Raw genomic sequence first — 19,508 nt, forward strand, 5'->3', positions numbered from 1 at the left:
CTTGGAGTGGTAATAAAAGCCCTGCTATCAGACTGAGGAGGCAGTGATAGAAATCTAACTGTAAATGAATACAAAAGCATGTCCTCCACAGAGTACATTTATCCATAAAGACTCCTTAGATATCATTTGATGATTCTGTTAAACAGCAGGTGACGCTGAGTGGACCAAGGTATGTGATTGAATACATGACGAGATATGTTCCAATTCAGACTATCATGAATCACACTAAATACTAAATGTGTTCTGTAATGTCACTTTTCATAAGGAATCTTTAGGCATGTATAATTTTACTGTATTATAAGTAATTATGTTATCCTAATCACAGCAAAAACCACAGTCATTCATTCATTTAGCTTTGAGTCCCTGATCATTTTAACATGATTAACTTACTGACAGTTTAACATCATACTGATCTTTGAAACATCTGTCACATCTGTTGCCCGTTAGACCATAGACACCGTTCCCTTGGGTGCTCCGGTGCTCGAGCACCCACTGAAAAGGTTGAGCACCCACTGGGGGATAGCCATAAAAAATAAAAAAAAATAGATAAAACTGCATCTTTAAAATGAACTGCACCTATTTGAACCACATTATCCCATGAAAAGTATTACAGCTATGTGCGTGAGCATAGTCGCATTGCTAAGAAACAGCCAATAGCCGATATTATTAGATAGATAGATAGATAGATAGATAGATAGATAGTGTAGTGGCAATTGTTTGTCACATCAAACATCCTTTGACATGTGCCACTACTGGACTGGGGTTGGGTTTCGTACACAGGCAAAGAAAAGAAGTCCAATGTCCAATACCTGAAACTGCGTTTTGAAGGTTTATTTTCCAGTTGGCAAGCAAATGATACAGGTACCACATTCCTTTGTTCTCTGCTGCTTCTCCTACTCTGGTAAAAAACCATAGCTCCACCCCAATCCATCCTGGTCCAATACCAGTGCCTATTTTTATAGGGAATGGACCCACAGTTATTCTGCCCAATGCAAAACAAATAAACAAAAAACAAACAATTATTAATCTTCAAATAAACTCTGTAAATAACCCCCCAAAATATAAAGTAACCCAAGAATAAATATAAACAAAATTCAAAGTAAAGAAAGATAAGGAATAAATAGCTCCAACACTCCGGCCCCTAATTGTGAACACAATCACAATTACTTTAAAGAAAAGGAGCTATTCCCTCAAACATATCCTTCATTCTTGCTGGTGATGTTACTTCTTCAAGATGATGCTTCCAATAGCAAAATAAGTTTAGTCACAGGTCTTTCCAAAACACTGGTCTTTGTTTGTAGTCTCACAGAACGCACCAAGCCCTTTGCATCCTGGTTTACACTTAAGACTTTAGCCATCATCCATGATCCTCTTAGAGCTGTAGAGTCTGCAATTAAGACAACATCTCCAGGAAGGAGACATCTTTTAGTTCTTGTCCATTTTTGTCTTTCCTTTTAAGGAGACTTCGTCCTCTTTTGACACTTATAGGACCAAAATAATCCACTCCAACGTTTGTGAAGGGAGCGGTGTCTGGCAGGACTCTTTCTTCTGGCAGATCTGCCATCCTTTGTTCAATAAACTTTCCTCTGTTGCGTTTAATAATAGCCTTTTCTGCCTTGTCCAAGTCTTCTGGTGTCAGATTTTCTTTCTTCAGAGTGATCTTAAACCCTTCCATTTGCTTTTCCATTTCTTTCTTTGGATTTTCCAGATTCATTTTACTCAGGCATGCAGCAGCCAACTCTTTCCTCTTTTGTCGCAGCAACACCAGGATGTTTTTCAGTTTTAAAAACCAGGCAACAGAGGTTTTAAGCTTAGTCCAAGATGAAAAGTATTGAATCAGATCATTCGTAGCATTTTGTGATTCCTTCACAATAACACTCACTGTTAGGCCCCTTTTGACCTCTGGGTCGTCTACAGGAATTGCATGGTGATCCTCATCCAGTTTGGGCCATTCTTCTTCTGACCTGTGGAGAAATTCTGGTCCATTTATCCATCTCCTGGATTTGAGGAACTTCTCAGCTCCCATGCCTCTGGATGCATCATCTGCAGGGTTGTCCTTTGAGGGAATATGTCTCCACTGGTTTACATCTGTAGCTTCTCGTATGACAGAAATTCTGTTTGCGACAAAGGTGTGAAATCTTCTGGTTTCATTAGAGATGTATTTTAGTACTGTTGTACTATCAGTCCAGAAAACAGGTTTCTCCATCTTTATTTGCAGCTCCTTTTGCAGTAGTTTGTTCACTCGGACAGCAAGAACTGCAGCTGTCAGTTCCAGCCTGGGGATTGTAGTTTGCTTAAGAGGTGCAACTCTAGCTTTTCCTAGGATGAAAGCAACATGTGAGATGTTATTCTTTTCCAGTTTTAAATACGACACTGTTCCGTATCCATCTTGACTTGCATCACAGAAATGATGAAGTTGTGCTTTGTCTGACTTTATGATGCAACTTGGTTTGATGCAACGTTTCACTTTAAATCTTGAAATCAGCTGGAGATCCTCCAGCCAATCACACCACTGCTTCGAGAGAGAATGGGGAATTACTTCATCCCATTTCAAATTTTGTCGACAAAGTTCTTGAAGTAACAGCTTAGCTGGCATACAGAAGGGAGCCAGGATTCCCAAAGGATCATACAGTGAGCCAACCACAGACAAAATGCCCCTTCTGGTTTGAGGGCGGTTCTGCACAGAGGTTTTGAACTTGAACTCGTCTGTTTCGATGCACCACTGTAAACCCAATGCTCTCTCAATTGGAAGTTGATCTGTGTCCAAATCCAGATTCTTGATTTCCTTTGCTCTCCTTTCCTCTGGAATTGTCATGAGCACTGTACGACTGTTGCAGACCCATTTTGAAAGCGTGAATCCTCCTTTAGAACAGATATCGGTCAGCCTCTTCACCATGTGCACTGCATCTTCTTCTTTTGTGCGATGATGCACTCCATGATGAGGAATGTACCAGATCTTTCCATCATCTTTCAGTGGCTCATCTGCTGGTACAACTTCCGCATATCCTTGTTGCACCATGTTGTTTACACATGCAGTGTATTCCTCCTTGTAGTGAGAGTCCTTTTCAAATCTCCTCCTGAGGCTCTGGAGGCGCTGTTCTGCAACACAGATGTTATTAGGTAGGCTGACACTTTCACTCCTGAAAGGTAAGTCAATTTGATAATGGTTTCCAACAAGTTTTGTTGAGCTACGAACAATGTTCATGAAGTGTAGATCCTCTCTGGACATTTCAGTTTTCTCCTCTAATCTTTCATTAAAGTCATGATTGTATTGTTTAACCAGCATTTCTTTAAGATGCTCAACAGAGATCCTATTGGCTGTTACAGCAGTGCAGAGGGTTTTGTTTCTGCTGTTACTCACAGTACTCACAGTGCGCAAGGGACCATTTATGACCCAGCCTACTTTGGTCTTTACAGCATTGGGCCCACCATCCACACTGTTTATCACCTCCCAGGGCTCTAAAACGTTTGAGGCATCAGTTCCTATCAGCAGTTCCACATCTGCATTAATGTTGTGAAGCTTAATAGGTTTTAGATAAGGCCACTGATCAATATCCTTTTGCTGAGGAATATTCACTGTAGAAACTGGCATGGTACTTTGAGTTAAAACATCTGGCAGCTCCATGAAGTCATTCGTTTCCAAACCAGCGACTTCCAAACCAGACAAAACTTGTACATTAACGATCTTATTTTGACTCATTGTTCTCAGCAGAATATTTGTCCTTTTTCCCTTTAGCTTCAGTCTTTTTGCCAGGGTTTCTGTACAAAATGTACCTGAACTTCCTGGATCAAGAAATGCATAAGTTTGTACAACTTCATTGCTCTTTTGGCTTTTAACTTTAACTGCAACAATAGAAAAAACAGCATCATCATCATGACCGGCCCCAATATGCCCACATGTCTGAGTAGTTGCAGTTGAGAAGTTGATATGAGATCTTGTTGTCTGTTGGATTTGTTCTGAAGAGGCTCCTGGCTCCTTTTGCTCTATATGAAGAACCTGTGGGTGCCTTTGGTGACACACGTTGCAATCCAAACGACTCCTGCAGTCTTTGCTTGTGTGGCCAACTTTCAGACAACCAAAACAAATCCCCTTTTGCTTAATGAAGGTCAACTTATCCCGATGCATTTTAGCTTTGAACTGCATACAGTTTTCCAATGAATGATTTCTTTTTAAACAAAACAAACAGCTCTGTTGAACTGGGAATTTGGTCTTGTTTTCAGCTAATTGAGTTTTGGCTCCTGGAACTGTGCTGACATTAGTGGCAAAACTGCTTCCTTTTTTACTTTGCTTGGTGGAACTTGAAACTTTAGAGTTGCTCCCACGTTGTGAGTCTTGAATGTTTCCAAACACTGGATGTGATGCTATTTTCACTTGTTTTGTTATAAAGGCAACCAGATCAGTGAATAATGCTCTGTGACCATCTTGCTCTTGCAGCTCATAAGCTTCAACTCTCCATTTTTCCCTTAATTTGTATGGAAGTTTCAAAACAATCATTCTCATGTTTGAGGGTAAATCCAACTCTTTCATGTTAACAATTTGTTGTGTTAGATTTGAACATCCTTGAAGGAAAAGAGAAAATGACTGAAGACTTTCCACATCATCGCCTTTAATTGGTGTCCAACTCATAATCTTCTCCATATATGCAGAAGCAATTTTGTTTTCATTCCCAAAATGTTCTTCGAGAAGATCTTTGGCTGTGGAATAACCTTGCTCAGGAGGTAAGTGCTGACAACTATGCACCAAATCTTTAGGCTGTCCCCTGGTGAACTGCTCTAAAAAGTGCAAACAGTCGCTCCCGCTATCGGTTTTAGCTTCCACTCCGTTTTCAAAGGCATTCATAAATGATCTATACTGTAGAGGGTCCCCATCAAACACAGGGATGTTTCTGACTGGAAGAATAGACGATAAGTTTTGTTTAACAAGTAAGGCTGTGATGTCATTTTGTCTTTGCATGACGTTCACAATATCACAATTCTCAGTCAAAGGGGGAGTTTGAGTCTGTATTTGCTGTATTGCTTGGGCTGAAGCATCCATTCTTGCCACCATCTTATCCATCTGAGGCCGTTTCTGCCTTTGTTTTGGTCTGACGACAGGTGACTCCGATATCTGAGGTTTTGCAACAGCGTGAACTCTTCCCTTTGGAGCAAACGCATCGAGAGGGGTCTGGCTGCAGACCTGCACTGTCAGGACCCATGACCTGCACTGTCAGGACCCTTAGTTGCAGACATGCACTGTGACGTCACCTGCACTGTGAGGACCCGAAGCGACAAGTGAGGAGCACGTATTTTTCGTTCCCCATTTGAACTGTGGAGACGACGAGGTGAGTAAAAGTCGAGTGAAAACTACTCTTTCTTTCATACGAAGAAACAGAAACAGTCTTTATTCACTGGAACGTTACGTTGCACACTATATACTCTAAAGTTATATTAATTTTAAAGAATCAGGGTTTTTTTTAAACTTTTGGCTAGTCTTCAGCGTTGTTATCCTATCGATAGTGCTCACTTAAATGTGCCATTTTTCGTATCGATAGTGCTGACTTGTATAATTTTGTTTGACTTATTACGACATTATTTGTCTCTTACAGATGCATATTTCAATAACTATATACTGTAAAGTTATATTAATTTTAAAGAATGAGGTTTATTTACTTTTGGCTAGTCTTTAGCGTTGTTATCGTATCGATAGTGCTCACTTAAATGCGCCATTTATATATATATATATATATATATATAATTTAGTTTTACTTATTACGACATTATTTGTCTCTTACAGATGCACATTTCAATAACAACCGCCGGCACTACGCCAAAAATCGAACGCTGCACGTCATGTTGCAAACTGTTTCACTGCCCTCTGTGCCTACAATTTAAACCAACAAAATTGTCCAAGCTGCAGAGCCACTTAGAGGCACATACAAAAGGTGGCATTTTATTTAAAGGTAAGCATAATGTATTTGTCTGTTTGTTTGTACTCATAAGTATTAGCCAACGCTTCTAACTTCTGGCAGGTTGTGGTTTGGTTTGTAAAAGGGTAAAAGGAAAATGAAGGGAATGTAGGTTGCAGTGAAGAACATCTGACACCTCACTTTCTGTCTTTTAGAAACCTATCCCAGTCACTAAATCCTGGCAACTGGACAGAGAAAACTGGACTACAAATTCAGGTAAGAGTATAAAGTATGTATAATGCATGTATTCATATTAATAGTTGAGTACTCAGGAAGAAGAGCAGCAGGCAGAGGTCTCCAAGAGAGCCAGACTTGCTGATGTGGACACACCAGTGGAAGGCGTAAGCTTTTGCACAGTATCTATTGGTCAGATACTGTTGGTGTGGCAGCTATAGGACAGACATCTTTCTTTCTGTCTTTTCCATAGGACTCGGTTGAAGATCGCATTCTTCAAAATTGCAGACATGCAGCAGAGTGGGCTGAGGCCAACAAACCACTGTTGTCTGCCCGAGTGGACCTGCCTGACGTTCTGGGCATGGGGGAAGAGGAACAGGCAGAGGCTGCTCTACAGTATGGGAGGTTGTACCCAGGCTCCGCCCTCGCAGTGACGCAACACCTTCGGCTCTGCTACACTTACTCAGGCAAACTGCTCATTCAGGTGGATTCGAGTTCCCGAAAAAATGGGAACTCCACCCACTTTGTCGGGAAGCAATCAACTTTGAGCAGCGCCAACGGCCCAGGGTAGAGGCGTGTTCAAGGTAGTGACGTGGTTGAACTGCCACTCAACCCATGGATTGTACACGGAAGCGCTTCATTCAATATCAACATGGAGCAGCGTCAAGCTTTTGACACTGCTGTAGATGCTGCAATGAAAGTGTTCGACGGGAGATTCTCGTTAAAAATCGAGCAAAGAACAGCCCTTGAATCATTTCTTGACAGGAAAGACGTTTTCGCCTTGCTCCCTACTGGCTTTGGTAAGAGTTTAATCTACCAGTTAGCCGGGCCCCGCTGGTAGCTAAATCATACGTCAGAGGAAAGAGTGGTGTGATTGGCTTAAGCTTAGGCACAGCCTTTTCTGGCCACAACCAGTAGCAACCCGAGGGAGGCGGGTTGACCAGGCCATTTCGAATCGTATTCGTTATGGTCTTGGTCAGACCAGAATCTCGAAGAGATTTGAAAGTCTATGTTAATCAGGCTAGGGAGGTTGTGGAACGAAGAACTGGACGAGGATGAAAGAGAAGCGATCCTGGAGCCTTTCAAAATGATATTTCACAATATTAACGACATGTTGATATTTTGTGAACAGGTAGTCGACAAAAACAAAGATTTTTTGTCATATTGTGAATGTTTGACTGAATAAACACTACAGAACATTTGATCATGTTGTGACTTGGTGTGCTTTTTATGTTTTCTCATTGATCCCTTAATAATTTGACTAAGATTATACTGTAGATATCAAGAGTTAGGGTACTATTTAGTGGTACTAAGGTGTTCCAGCAGCACAAGAACATAATTGGCATAGACATAGAACCAAACATGAAATTTATGGTGGTTAAGGATAAAAATACAGAATAATACAACAGAAAAACTAATTGAAACAAATACATATATATATATAAAGAGCAGTGCGATAAAGTCAAAATGAAATGATAATGAAATAGCAGTGACTTACTCTATAGTATACAATAAAATGTACAGTATAGGCCTATGGCATCTTGTGAGATGTTGGCTTATGAATATGAGCCTAAGAGAAAATGTGTGCAGTGACCAAACAAAAGTTTACAATACAAATAAAAACAATAGACCGGGAATACTGTTAACTAATTAATTCATTTGTGAGGACCTCTTGAAAAATATAGCGTTTAAAATAGTTTAAAAATACGTGCTTCCGATACACACGCTTTTATTTTGAAAGGCTTCGAATCAACTTCCGGTCCTCACAGTGCACTTCCGGTCCTCACAGTGCAGGTGACGGTCTGCAACAGGGTCCTGACAGTGCAGGTCTGTGGGTCCTGACAGTGCAGGTCTGCAGCCAGACTCTCTTGAACGCATCAGCGCGGGGGTTTAACTGGAGCGTGTCCTTTTCTTGGCCTCTTTCAAAATAAGAGTTCATGCCGTCAGATTGTTTAGAACCAGCAACTGACTTTATTTGTAAAACGTGAAGTTTTGCATTAGTTGCTGCCAACTCTGTTTCCAAAGCTAATTTTTCCTTTTCTTTTCTCAGTTTTTCCTTTTTGTTACTCAGTATTTCCTCTTGAGCTTCAATCAAATGTTTTTTATTCAATGCAGCGAATCGCTCCATGAGCGCTGCCTTTTCGGCCGCAGCTCTAATGCGAGCAGAAGAGGTGGATGAAGCCCGAGACTGCTGTGAAGAAGCTTTTGAACGTGGCTTTACACTGGAAATATTAGAGACACTGTCCTCAGGATTTATTTCATCCAGATCTGCATCAACTTGATCATCATCAACATTGGTTTTCTGTTCAGTGTACGGATCGCCTGCTTTCTGCAACCAAATCTTTACATTGTCCATAAAATCAGAAAATGCTGTCACCTTGGACTGAAAATACAATGTTTGTCTTTTCACTTCCTCTTCTGGCAATGGCAAACTCAAAAAGGATTCATGTAACTCGGTTGCGTCTTGAGTGCAATTAATAAACTTGGCAAAGTGAGAAGACACTTCCTTGACATTTTCTTGTGTCTTCATTAACGCGGATATTTTCTCCATGAACTTTGAAGCTTGTTTACATTTCAAACTCCGCTTTTCTTGACATGTTTTCATATAAAGCTCCAAACCTTTTGGTGTGAATTTGATGCTTCTTTTCTCTTGTGACAGCTGATCATGAGTGTCATCATCTTGTTTGCTCTTTACATCGGACATCTTTAGCGATCTTTTGAATTATCTGAATCATTCCAAAACTGTACAATCGACTGAGAACACACAGCAAAAAGCAGAAGGAGATCAATTCTTGATAACAAACTTTTCCTGATGCGCTTCGGCACACGTCTTGATCCAATTACGATTCAATTTGACACATCAAAACTCATCCCATCAGTCTTTTGCAGTGAAATAATGTCTTTAAACTCCAATAGTTTCACCGTTTTCCTTTACAGCTTGCACAATATTGCCACATACCAGTTTTGATGAATGAGTGACGTGTTGATCTAGGCCTGACGCACCAAGTCATTTGATTTCTTCATAAGAGGCTCCAATAGCTTTGTCGGAAGGTATTCCTTAAGATCCATACATCCAACAGGTCCATATATCCAATAGGTCCAATGATGAGGGATTATTCCTTTGTGGTCCAGGGGCAGGTTTTTTACTTTATGTAGTGGCAATTGTTTGTCACATCAAACATCCTTTGACATGTGCCACTACTGGACTGGGGTTGGGTTTCGTACACAGGCAAAGAAAAGAAGTCCAATGTCCAATACCTGAAACTGCGTTTTGAAGGTTTATTTTCCAGTTGGCAAGCAAATGATACAGGTACCACATTCCTTTGTTCTCTGCTGCTTCTCCTACTCTGGTAAAAAACCATAGCTCCACCCCAATCCATCCTGGTCCAATACCAGTGCCTATTTTTATAGGGAATGGACCCACAGTTATTCTGCCCAATGCAAAACAAATAAACAAAAAACAAACAATTATTAATCTTCAAATAAACTCTGTAAATAACCCCCCAAAATATAAAGTAACCCAAGAATAAATATAAACAAAATTCAAAGTAAAGAAAGATAAGGAATAAATAGCTCCAACAGATAGATAGATACTTTATTGATCCCGAAGGAAATTCAAGCATCCAGTAGTAAGACATAACAAAGCAATAAAAATGTTTATACAATTATCAACAATTTAAAAAACTATTTAAAAATATAAAGTGACCGTACAGATAGTAAGGAAATACAGAAGTACCATCACTGAGAGCTGTTGTACAGCCTGATGGGACAAAAGAGTTCTTGAGTCTGTTGGTGGAGCAGGATTGAGTCAGCAGTCTGCCACTGAACTCAGTCCTCTGCCTAATGGAGGTGTTGTGCAGAGGGTGGTGGGCGTTGTCCAGTATGGACAGCAGTTTGTACAGGGTCCTTCTCTCTGCCCCTTTCACCAGAGAGTCCAGCTCTGTGCCCACCACTGAGCCAGCTCTCCTCACCAGTCTGTCTAGTCGGGCAGAGTCCCTCTTCTTGCTGCTACCTCCTCAGCAAACCACAGCGTAGAAGAGGACGCTGGCCACCACAGACTGGTAGAACAGCTGCAGCAGTTTTTTGCAGATGTTGAAGGACCCCAGCCTTCTCAGGAAGTACAGACGGCTCTGTCCTTTCCTGTGTACAGAGTCTGTGTTTGCTGACCAGTCCAACCTGTCATCCAGCTGCAGCCCCAGATATTTATACGTCCTGGCCACCTCCACATCGACCCCCTCGATGGGCACAGGTTGGAGCTGTGGTTTCTTCCTTCTGAAGTCCACCACCATCTCCTTGGTCTTGGAGGTGTTCAGCTGTTGGCGGTTGGACCTGCACCACCCCGCAAAGTCCTCCACCAGGCTCCTGTACTCCCCCTCCCGTCCATCCTTGATACAGCCAACGCATCTGAGTATTTCTGCATGTGGCAGAGCCCAGAGTTGTACTGGAAGTCAGATGTGTACAAGGTAAAGAGGACGGGAGAGAGCACAGTCCCCTGTGGTGCTCCGGTGCTGCTAACCACAGTGTCCGACATGCAGTTCTTCAGTCTGGCGTACTGTGGTCTCTCTGTGAGGTAGTCTGTGATCCATCTCACCAGGTGTGAGTCCACCCTCATCTCTGTCAGCTTGTCTCTCAGCAGGAGGGGCTGGATGGTGTTGAAGGCGCTGGAGAAATCAAAAAACATGATTCTCACCGCACCGCTCTCCTTGTTCAGATGACAGTAAGCCCTATGTAGCAGATAGAGGATGGCATCCTCCACGCCCACCTTCTCCTGGTATCCAAACTGCAGTGGATCCTGAAGCGGCTCCCCCAGTTCAGCAGAACAGGCCTTGAGCATCCTTGGACGCACTTTGTCCGGGCCCGCTGCTTTCCCTAGGCGCAGCTTCCTCAGCTCTCTGCTCACCTGCTCCTTGGTGATAGTGAAGGGGAGGGGGGTTGAAATGTCCGTGGGTGTGGCGGGTGGGGGTGTTCTGCCGTCTGAGGTGATGATGGTTGTGATGGGGGTGTGAAGTGGGCAGTCACTGGCTGTGGGAGCTGGAAAATCAAACCTGTTAAAAAACAAGTTAAACTGGTTTGCTCTGCCAGCATCCCCCTCATCTGTGCTGCTGCCCTTCTTCTTGCAGCCTGTGATGGTTTTCATGCCATTCCAGACCTCCCTCATGTTGTTCCGCTGCAGCTTCTGTTCCACCTTCCTTCTGTATTCGTCCTTTGCCTTTCTCAGCCGGACCTTGAGTTCCCCCTGTAGGCGCTTCAGCTCGTCTCTGTCACCATCCTTGAATGCCCTCTTCTTCCTGTTAAGGATGTCCTTAACATCACTGGTGATCCAGAGCTTGTTGTTTTGGAAGCAGCGTACAGTTTTAATGGGAACCACAATATCCATGCCGAAGTTCAGGTAGTCAGTAGTGCAGTGGCTGACCCCCTCGATGTCCTCACCATGTGTGTCCTGCAGGACGTTCCAGTCAGTATATTCCAAACAGTCCCTCAGAGCCTCAGCTGCCTCAGGAGACCATTTCCTGAAGGAGCGTGTGATTGTGGACTGTCTCTGGATCTTTGGCTTGTAGTGTGGTGTGAGCAGGACCAGGTAATGGTCAGACTTTCCCAGTGGGGGCAGAGGAGTGGCCATGTAAGTTTCCTTCATGATGGCATACAGGAGGTCTAAAGTCCTGGTGGGGCAGCTTGCAAACTGGTGAAAGTCTGGTAGTGTGGTGTCCAGTGTGATGTGGTTAAAGTCCCCAGAGATGGCGATGAATGCGTCTGGGTGTTGTGTTTGCAGCCTGGATACGGTGTCGTGGATGACGTCACACGCGGTCTCGGGATGAGCCCGCGGAGGAACGTTAACACGAATAACAATGGCGTGGGAAAACTCTCTGGGCATGTAATACGGTCTGAGTCCTACCGCCAGCAACTCGATGTCTCTCTTGTGGTTTGAGCCTGACTATGTACTATTTTCTTTTAAATGTCACATGAAATAAATACTTTTTAAGTACAGTGCACAGTCAACAATTTTCTTTTAATTATGGCTGTGTTCAGGCAGTCTACCTGTGCACTCACCCTCGACATCATGTTCGCAGTGTGCCCTAAGAAGGGCTGATGGGTAGCCAGCAGATGCATTTCAACAAAGCCTACGGAACTTTATGTCACATGATTACATGTGATTTCAGTTCTTGGTGTCACAATTCAATTTGTTGTTAAAGTTGACCACAAATGTATTTACATAATCTGCCAGCTTTAAGAGTTGAAACAAGTTGAACATCCAGCCGCTGACCAATGCAGTTGCCAAACTCCCAGCAAATGATGAGGTAACAGAAACTTTTATTGCTAAGGAGAAAAGCTACACATCCTTGCCAAAGTTACCAAAGATGCTGCAGCACTTACACAAAGTGGCCTCACACTTGTTTCATATATGTGAACACTGAATGTGTCATTCAGCTATTGAATCAGATTTGCAATAGAAAGTTATGCCACTCTAAAAGGTTATCCAGTCTCCTCCCTTCTATCTATATAGATGAGAGAGATGTAAGTATTTGAGTGACAAAAGAAACAGAAAAATGTGTGAATGAGAGCCGTTGTGTTTGGAATTTGGCTGTATTAAAATGCACTTAGACTTTTTCCAGAAAGATAAAGAATGGAGTATGTAGAGTGCAACTAGGCCAAGTTGGATCTAGTTAAGCATATACATGTGGGAGGGATTGGACCCACCCACCACATCACCTGTGTGCGGTAGTTTGCACGTTATCAGTAGCTCAATGACTTGCACAGTGAAGCTCAGGCTCAAGTGAAGATTCTGGAATGAGAGATGTGGAATGTGACAGAACAAGAGGCAGAGAACACAGAGCTTTGTCTTCTGGATCTTTGGTGAAAGAATTCCACAGATCAAAAAGAAAGGTAAAATTAAATGATAAAGAAATACAAATTGGGAAATTGGGACTGTCCAGTCTTATTTTTTTCAGTGGGACTTAGTAACCAATCAGTGCTAATTGACCATCTGTCAAAACAGAGCCACAAGTACATAAAAGACATTGGGCCTCATGCAAGAACATTTTCGTATTTTTATTCTAAATTTCTCTCACTTTTTTCGTACGAAGGTCTCGTACGAACACGCCACGTCAGCTTCAACAAGCGCTCTTAACTTCGGAAAAAGTGTGTAAACGACCTGCGTAAATAATGAATCCCACCCGTGTGTATTTAAGTGCATGCGCACGAGGATAGTAGATTTGCATACTCCACGCCCAAAATTATACTCTATAAGGCTGCGCTTCCTCGCTCCTGTGCCAGAAAGTGTTGAGTCATGAGAATGGCATCAAGGCGCAAATAGAACAACTTTACAGGCTCTGAGATTGAAGTTCTGCTTTCAGAGATCCAAAAAGGAAAATCTGTCTTTTTTAGCAGTGTCAGCAGTGGAATTACGGGACCTGCTAAAGCGAAGAAATTAGGTGTGCTGTTATTCTGTGTCACCTGTAATGTCACCGAAATAAAAAAGAAATGGTTTAATATGAAAATAGCTTCAAAAAAAAAAAAAAAAACGTCTCGCCATGGCCAGGCACTCAATGACTGCAACTAAAGCCGTGCAATCAGTTGTTGCCTCATCATGATGATGGGGCGGTTAATGAGGGGGGTCTTCTGGCACCACACCTTCTGGTCTGCCTGGGCTGCTTCAGGTTGTAGGAGACCCTCGTTCATGGCAATATTGTGCAAATATCTGGCATGCCTTCCCTGGGCTATTTGCCCCCCACTGCATCGAGACACACCCACCTGGCCTTCAGCTCAGTGCGATTATTAAAAAAAAAACAAAGTTAACAAAGGGCGCGGCTGAGCCGGAAGACAAAAACCAAACTGTGGGACAAAAATGACTAAAGACTATGACTAAAGAAAACAAAAAGACTTGGCATGCCATTGAAAAACACTTATCTTAGCTACGTAGCGTCGTGGCATGATGTGTGAAAATCAGAGAAAGGATTTCCCAACATGACAGGGAAGCCTGGGAACTAAGTAGTGAACTGGGTGATTGTAAATGAGTGCAGCTGGGGACAATGAAAACAGGTGATGTGAGTGAAACTAATGAACTGAGTGAGGGAAAAACAATGGCAAAACCTAAAACAAAACATGAACTCAAAAACCAAGACATGACAACCTAAAACATGATAAAACATAAAACTAAAAACATGGGGAAAACCCCATGGTTGTGACACACTGTTGAAAATAAATTTGGCAAACCCAGTATTTGTCTTTTTTCTGGCTACGCCCAAATTCAGTTTTCCCTCTATTGATGTAAACGACTTGAAGTGAGGAGAGAGAGACGGGCGACGGCTCCTTCCTCGACCTCGACCCAGGACCATCTCTCCCTCTGACCCGGCGGAATAGAACAGCACCCTCTCTGTGCCATGAGTCCATGGGCACCCACGGTCAAAAATATAAATCGGCGCCTATGCGTCACTCTTTGCAGAGTGATTTAAGTTGACTCACTCTGCTTAATTTCCTCTATCCTCATACATATGGTGCAAGACAGCACAGCATGTTGCATATCTGAGGGCCTTCTAAAAGTGACACCTTTATACACCCGTCACTCACTGATTACATGAGTTTCCACATTTTCCCTTCTGTAGTTCCTTCCTCCCGTTCAGCACAGCAGGATCAAATGGAGCCTGCGGACTCTGCAGGGACTCGGCACCCTCACCCTGCCTCCCGCGTCTCTTCTCTCTGAGCTGTACAAACCTGTCCATGTTACCTATTTTATCAAACCAAACATGAAGCTCTAACATAACTAGAAATTATAAACCCGTATTATTAGGTAACCTCCAGTTATTTGCAATAAATTTTGGATATTACATCCACTACATATTGCTGTTGTCCATTGACCCATTGTGCTTTTACTTGACAAGTATTAACAGTCACCTGCTGGTCTTCACCTCTATGTCAAAGTCTCAGAGACGCCATTAGTCATAAAGTCTTTAAGATCAAATAGGCCCCCACGAATGCCCTTATCACCATGGTTACCATAGCAATACTGGAACCAGTTTTGAAAAGGAAAGACAACTGATCTACTGAATATTACATGATATTTTCCATGTAACAACTGGATTTTTAAAACTTCAACAGGAAGCGCAAAAAGATCTGTCAAGGTAATGAAAGTCGAAGATATATCAACAAAGGGGATTACGCTACTGTAGCTGCTCAAACTTTTCAAATTCTGACAAATTTCATTAAAAACAGAACATTGATTTAACTACACGTAAAACCCAGTAGAATGTATACACACGTTAGAGAGTTATACAACTATTTTAAATCAAATCAAGACAGTTCTATGCAACTGCTTACCAAATATCACTCTAGTTGGGCCTCTTTATGCATATTTGGATTTAAGCACTTTCTGAAGCAATGTGATTGAACAACATGAATCATATGACAGTCAAGAGTTTTAAACTTACGTTGTCATTAACCTCTCCACTCAAGTGCTCCTATTGCATTTAGAAAAAATGCCAAAAATAACACAATTTAGCACAGCTGGAACTTTGGAACAATCAAGGTGATTCCTAAGGAGTTGTTTGCATGTTTCACTGTGGCAGTGGCGGAGCTAGACTTTTATCCTCGGGGTGGCCAGAGGGTGTCCAAGGTTATTTCAGGGGGCCACAGACTATGACAATGAATTTGTTTTTTCGAACAGTCAATTGCAATTGGAGTCTCTACATGTTGAAATATATTTAAGGACATATTAAGCACACAGGAGATGAGATTTGTGTATGTAATTTGAAGTTTATTAACAATATACAAAATGTAAAACACAACTTAGTAATAGGGATGTCCCGATCCGATCACGTGATCGGAAATCTGGGCCGTCCACTTTTCAGCTAGTTGACCGTCTAGCATCTTCAGCCGTCAGCCCCCCTCACCCCTCCCCCCTGCGCGTTCACAGACTTGTGACTCGTTCATGTGTTTTGAAGGCGTGGTTTCGAGGGGTGGGCTGAAGGGAGAGGCAAGGTTGTATATTTTCAAAAATATAGCTTCCAGGAACCGTTTTTCCAAGATCTCATACCCCACCTTTAAGCCAACAAAGCACGAAAAAGCTAGCTGGCTGATTGTCTGCTAGTTTAATTCCTCTAAAATCATTTAAGAAACACGTAAATATACCGTAAGCCGTATTAAATGCAGACGTTAGTGTGGAGCGGCCGTAGGAATCTGACGCTGGTCATCTTTAGACGTCATGAGATGTACTGTTAACGTTAGCTTGATACACGCAAGTGATTTTTGTCAGGGTGGGGTGGATGGAGGACACGGATGCGGACTTAAGAAAGAAAAACTGGATTTATTTTACAAAAATAAAAAAAACAAAGTACAAACCAAAGGCGCGGCCGAACCGGATATCAAAAAACTTAGCTGGGAATAAATACTTGGAAGACAAAACAAAGAACTTAACATGGCATGGATAAATAAATACTTAGCTTGACAAAACGACGTGGAACATGGGAAAACCTGGTTGCATGGCATGGATGACAAACAAAGATCCGACAAACTAAGAGGGGAGACTGGAAACTAAATAGGGAGTGAGAGTGAGTGCAGCTGAGGGAAAAAACACAGGTGAAGTGAGTGAACTAATAAACAGAGTGCAGGGAAACTAAGACATGACTAAACTAAAGCTGGGCATACACTGTGCGATTTTTGGCCCAATGTCGACAAGATTTTCACTCGTGCGACTATTTTGGAGATCGGGCCGAGTTTTGGCTCAACCGTGCGTCTCGCATCGTGTAGTATACATGGGGTAACGACAAACGATTAAGCCCTCCCGACCACCTCCCGATCGATCGGATGAAAATCAAACTTGTTTGAATTCCTGGTCGCCCCTCGTGAGCCTCTCGCACAGTTGAAGCAGTTGCACGAGCCGATTTACCTCATCCTGTCACACTACGCATGCGCAAACATAGGTACGGAAGAGAAAATTGTCAACAGAAGAAGAAGAAGACAACAGAACAGCATGGCAGCGACCGGCGACCGAGTCCGACGTGTCGTGCAGTGTGAGCAGCCAGATCGCATAAGACCATCGGGTCGTACAGTGTGAGAACAGGAATCGTGAGCTGTGACGTTTTAACCCTTGCGATTCACTCGTACAGTATGAGCAGCAGCTGAATACCGCGATTGAAAAAATCGCACAGTGTATGCCCAGCTTAAACATGGATTAAGAACCAAAAACCAAGGCATGAACACAAAAACGTAACCTAAAACATAAAACTAAAAACGAGAGTCCATGGGCGTGACAATTTTAAACAGTCACTCATTAGGAATCCACCAGTGCTACCCCAGCCCCCCCTCTAGCTCCACCTCTGCACCATGGAGTGCAGTATATTCTTTAAAAATTTGAAGAAGCTGAATAAGTGGAGGACAAAACAAGAAGTGGCAGACCTAAAAAAAAATATTTACTGCATATGAACAGTGCCTGCAACAGATCGTCTTGAGAATTTGGAAAAAATCCAGCAAAGATCTGACACAGGAGAGATGCAGCTGGACCATCTGCTGATCCATCTGCCGTTCACTGAAGCCTCATCAGAAATGGTCTCCATGGAAGGGTGGCTGTCTCAGAGCCATTCTTACTGAAGGGAAACAGGGAGAAAAGGCTGAGCTGTGCAAAATGACACAAGAAGTGGGCTGAAAATCAGTGGCAACAGGTCTGATGGCGAGATGAATCCTCCCCAGAGCCCGGACCTCAACATTATTATTATATTATATTATATTATTATTGAAGCAGTGTGGGATCATGTTGACAGAGAACGGAACAAAAGGCAGGTGACATCCAAAGAAGAGCTTTGGGAAGTTCCTTCAAGAAGCCTGGAGAACTATTTGTGAAGACTCCTTAAAGAAATGACAGAAGGTTTGTCTAAGAGGGTTCAGGCTGTGTTGGAGGATAAAGGTGCTCAGACCAAATATTGACTTTCAAGGTTGTTATGCCGTATTTCCACTTCTGCGTGCACATGTTGCGTTATATTGCTGCAACCATTTTCTATTTTATTAGCAGTAAATAAAGAAATGAGGGCTCTCTCAAGATTTATGTACTGTTCTGTAGGTTTCTCATCTAGACTAGCTACGCTTTCTATCACTTTGTACTTGAAATTAGCCATGGACATTTTAGGGCATTTTAAAGTGACTGAAATGAGACTTCACTTTAACTTGAGTATAGTCAAACTTCTTTGGAAAAACCACTGGTAATGACTGACACCCTACTGTTACAGAAGAAACATCTTCCAGAGATGAATGAGTTTGCAAAGCTGCCTCTGCGCCTCTTACAGGATGTTATATTTCAAGGTGATTGATCAAACGAAGAATGCATTTTATCCGTCATAATGTGTGCAAGGTACTTTTGAAACAGCACTTCCAAATGTAGGGCGATTAACTTTTAACAGATGAGTCATATGCTTGGATCTGTGAGACGGTGGATGGATTATTGTCATAAGCAAATGGCACATCACTTGTAACGTCATTTAAAACAACCCACAGCTCTTCAGTCACCGAACTGTCATTCAAATCAGTCCAAATGGGTTAAGTGAGGTTATAACACAATTCACTGCCACTCATTACTTATTGTGAGCAGTTCGGCTCAATGACTTAACTCATCTAATGAACAATATATAGGGATTAACATATGTGTGAATGCTAATTAAGATTAAGAAAGGAAGATACTTCAATGAGCATTGCAGTATTTATGAAACATGGATAACATTTTCTCTTTGTTTCTATGTTTCATAGATGTATTTCACTGTGCGATAAGCCACATCATCACAAACTACAGCTCAAGTAAACAGACAATTGTCTTCTCCCATTTTTAATGGTGTAGAATCCCTGATGTCCTCAAGCCAAGAAGAAGCATTTTACAAGATCTTGACAGCTTGACAGCTGTTTTCTGGTCACGTGAATGATTTAAAACATGTTGCATTGCGTAAAAACTTTAAGCTCAGAAAAGAAAGTCAATTCTCACATTTTAGAATTTCCTATGAAACAGACAATGAATGGGATATTAATTAGCAGTAGGGTGTCATTTCTACGCTGTGGTCTGCTGGGGAGGGGGCAGTACGGACAGAGACAGAGGGAGACTGAGAGAGACTGATCAGGAGTCCCCATGACTCCATAGAGGATGTGGGTGAGAGGAGGATGTTAGCTAAGCTGACATCCATCATGGACAACTCCTCTCACCCCCTCCATGACACTGTGGGGTCCCTGTACAGCAGACTTTTACACCCACGGTGCAAGAAGGAGAGGTTCCAAAGGTCTTTCATCCCGGCAGCTGTCAGACTTTTCAACACATGCACCCGCTGATCATGTTGTTGCCTTTCAATGACAATCCACCCCTCACATAGAGATTTTTCTTTATCCATATTTATTTATATTTTGTTCATTTCAACTTCATAATTA

The 19,508-nt window shown here is 42.3% G+C and overlaps 1 long non-coding RNA gene across 2 annotated transcripts; it reads left to right on the top strand.

Moving 5' to 3' along the window:
* Positions 1 to 5,164: 5,164 nt before the first annotated feature.
* LOC142385751 (uncharacterized) lies at positions 5,165 to 7,389 on the top strand. 2 transcript variants are annotated; one of them, XR_012770224.1, is made up of 5 exons: positions 5,165 to 5,321; positions 5,774 to 5,939; positions 6,101 to 6,286; positions 6,373 to 6,524; positions 7,149 to 7,386. It is a non-coding gene; the product is annotated as an uncharacterized LOC142385751 (long non-coding RNA). The 2 variants fall into 2 exon arrangements; XR_012770222.1 differs by having other exon boundaries at positions 6,373 to 7,389.
* Positions 7,390 to 19,508: the final 12,119 nt, after the last annotated feature.

This window comes from Odontesthes bonariensis, chromosome 8 (genome assembly GCF_027942865.1).
Source record: "Odontesthes bonariensis isolate fOdoBon6 chromosome 8, fOdoBon6.hap1, whole genome shotgun sequence".
Classification (NCBI taxonomy): domain Eukaryota; kingdom Metazoa; phylum Chordata; class Actinopteri; order Atheriniformes; family Atherinopsidae; genus Odontesthes; species Odontesthes bonariensis.